Genomic DNA, 3,804 nt, shown 5'->3' with positions numbered 1-3,804 from the left:
TGGATCCGGCCTTGTAGAAAGTTCTAGCTGCTGTCTATCTTTTCCACTCATGGCAGAAAGGCAACTATAGTCTGCCTAGCAACCGTTACATAACTTTGTATAACTTTTCTGATTGGCGAACATGGCCACTTAACAAACATAATGATCACAACAGTAACATATCTCCATGTAATACTAGCATCGGAAGTTTAGTTCAACCCTTTGTCAAAGCACATTTAAACAGGTCTCTATTAATCTTTGTGTTGGCTTTTTAGCTCTAAGTGATCTCAGTTTCTCTGCATTTTCAATCTTTATTGGTTCAGTTCTTGTGTGGTTTCCTTGTTCAGATGTCTCTACTTCTGTGTCATTTTCAATCTCCTCTTTTGTTTCTTGTTGCTTTGTTGTTAGCTCTGTTTCCTTTGGTGAATCTCAGGCTGCTGCTGCTTCTTTTCTCCCCTTTACAAGCTGCAAGTATCGTCTGTTCCTTCTTAATACCCATCCTTCTGGTGTGATTACTTGATAGGATTTGAGAGCTACTTAATGGGAGACTAGTGCTTTTTGTTTCCATGTTTGTCCATCTGAAAATATCTCTGTTGTACAGTTGTGGTAACTCCTGGAACCCCTGTCATAGTACAATTTTTGTTTAAGTTTGTCAATATTTTTAATGTTTTTTTCACATTTTGCTTTTCATTCTGATGAGCATCATCCACAAGATTTGGTAGACTGGTTTTTAGTACCCTTTTAAACAACATTTCTGCTAGAGACAATGTATGTTTCATGGGTGTTGCCCTGTAATTTAAGAGTGAGGGGTAAACTTTGGTGTGTCTGTAGCTTTTTTCTACATTTTCTTTACTATTTGTACTCCATTTTCCACCAGAACGTTGGATTGTAGGTATTTAGGGCTTGAATTGTTGTGATGGAATCCATATTTGTTTGCAAACTCTTTATACTCAAGACAGTTGAACTGAGGTCTGTTGTCTGTTTTTACAATTTGTGGAATCCCATATCTAGCAAAAATCAATTTGATGTGAGTTATGACATAGTTTGCTTTTGTGCTTTCAAGCAATGCAATTTCAGAATAGTGAGAATAATAATCCAGCACTAATACATATTTTTTCCTTCATGCATGAATAAGTCAATGCCCATTTGATCCATGGAGCTATGGGCTCCTCCATGACCATGATGGGCTCTTTTCTTTGCACTGATCTGTATGTTAGGCACATTGTACAACCCTTTATAGCATCTTCTATGTCATTATTTATGTTGGGCCAATATAGATCACCCCTTGCTCTCCTTTTGCATTTTTCAATGCCTAGATGCCCCTCATGACATGTTTACCATGTCTTTCTTTAGCACTACTGGAACAACAAGTCATGAGTCTTTGAACAAAATGCCATCCAGTATTGACAGGTCTTCCTTGAACTGAGAGTAGGGATATGCTTTCCAGACCAACCAGGACAAATGGCTGTTATCACTTTTTGTAATATGGCATACTGAGCAGTAGCTTCTGCAATTAGGGCCCACATTTTATCTGACAGGAATCACTCTTTTAATTAGATTAACATGTAACCACGTCTGAGTCCGGAATTCTGTCACTTTCCATTGTGTCATATGCTCTGGACAGCATATCTGCAATAAGTAGATATTTTCCTGGCATGTACTGTACATCTAGATCGTACGTTTTCAGCTGAAAGAAAAGTCTCTGCAATCTGGGTGGCATGTCTGATAACCCTTTCTTTGCTGTACTTACCAAAGGTTTATATCAGTTTCAGCTATCACAGGCTTCCCATAGATGAATATATGAAATTTCCTACAGCCATATACCAGAGCTAAACTTCCTTTCTCAATTTGTACATATAGACATTCTGACTTAGAGAGTGCCCTAGATGCATATGGCACTGGTCTCCAGCTATCCTCATGTTTTTGAAGCAAAGCTGCTCCAATGACTTCTTTAGAAGCATCTGTTGACAATTTAATGGGTCTTTTAGGGTCATGGTATTTTAGTACCAGAACTTTCATTCTTTTTCCTTCAAGTTTTTAAATTCAGTTTCATGTTCATGTTCCCATATCCACTGAGCATTCTTTTGTAGGAGTGAACTAAGGTGTTTGGTCTGCTCTGCTAAGTTAGGCAGATATTTTCCTACAAAATTGTTCATTCCTAGTAATCTGTACACTACTTCCTTATCTGTAGAGCATGGCAAGTTTGTAATGGCTTTAACCCTTGCAGAATTGATTTGTATCCCTTTCTCAGAGAGCTTTTCTCCCACTTATGTTATTTCTTTGACCCTGAATTTGTATTTTTGTTTGTTCAGTTTCAAATGTGCTCTGTGAGCTCTTTCTAGTGCCTTTCTTAGCCTTAAGTCATGTTCTTCTATAGTATTTTCTCAAACTAATACATCATCAATATAAATCACAGTTCCATCAAGACCTTCAAAAATTTGTTGCACCCTTCTGTGAACTACTTTAGATGCAGAACACAGTTCAAAGGGAGGCCTACAAAAGCAACACTTTCCAAAAGGTGTACTGAGGGTAAATAATCTAGTGCTATTCTTTTCTAGGGGAACGTGCCAAAACCGAGAAGAGGCATCCAAAGTGGGGAAATATTTAGCTTCTGCCATGTTGCCAAAAACCTCTTCCCTGGTGGGAATGGGAAAGTGCTCCCTTTTGATGTATCTGTTTATTTGCTTAGGATCCAGACATAATCTCAGGGATCCATCTTTTTTTTTATTATGACCAGTGAAAGAACCCAAGTAGTTGGTTGCTCTCCTTTTTCTGTTATAGCCACATTAACTAATCTATCTAATTCATTTTTCAGTTTCTCCCTTAGTACAAAGGGACCATATACGGTGGAAGTATTCAGTTCTTTTAATTCTACCTTGTACTCAGTTGACGGTTTCTCTATGCCTTGAAACACATCATAAAACTCTTCTTCTATGTTCTTGCTTTCTAGTTCCTCAATGGCATCCATTTTCTTAATCAAACCTAGAGTTTTACACTTTTGCAACCCAGTAATTGGCACTAGCTTTCCTGGGACTGTTACAAACTGGACTTTTACTATATGCACGCTTATAGGCTAGGCACTGCTACACTGGTTAGCACTACAGATGAAAGGGACTTGGGGGTCATGATTGACCACAAGATGAACATGAACCTTCAATGTGATGCTGCGGCTAGTAAAGCGAGCAAACCGCTGGCTTGCATCCATAGATGCTTCTCAGGCAAATCCCAGGACGTCATTCTGCTGCTGTACTCGGCCTTGCTGAGGCCGCAGCTGGAGTACTGAGTCCAGTTTTGGGCTCCACAATTCAAAAAGGATGTGGAGAAGCTTGAGAGAGTGCAGAGAAGAGCCATGCGCATGATCAGAGGTCAGGAAAACAGATCTTATAATGACAGGCTGAGAGCCATGGGACCCTTCAGCCTGGAAAAGCATAGGCTCAGAGGCGATCTGGTAGCCACCTATAAGTTTATTAGGGGTGTTCACCAGGATCTGGGGAAACATCTGTTCACCAGAGCGCCCCAAGGGATGACAAGATCGAATGGTCACAAACTCCTCTGTGACCATTTCAGGCTGATCATAAGGAAGAACTTCTTTACTGTCCGAGCCTCCAAGGCTTGGAATAGACTGGTGCCAGAGGTGGTTCACGCACCCACTTTGAATGCTTTCAAGACACTTTTGGATGTTTATCTTGCTGGGATCCTATAGAAACATAGATTCATAGATGAAGGGTCAGAAGGGACCTTGCAGATCTTCTAGTCCGACCCCCTGCCCTAAGCAAGAGAGAAAACTGACCCCAGCTAGGTAATTGTTAAGCCTCCTCCTAAAGA

The sequence above is a fragment of the Gavialis gangeticus genome, unplaced genomic scaffold (genome assembly GCF_001723915.1).
Source record: "Gavialis gangeticus isolate Ggan-Ray unplaced genomic scaffold, GavGan_comp1, whole genome shotgun sequence".
Taxonomy (NCBI): Eukaryota; Metazoa; Chordata; order Crocodylia; family Gavialidae; genus Gavialis; species Gavialis gangeticus.
Note: the sequence above shows the minus strand (reverse complement) of the source record.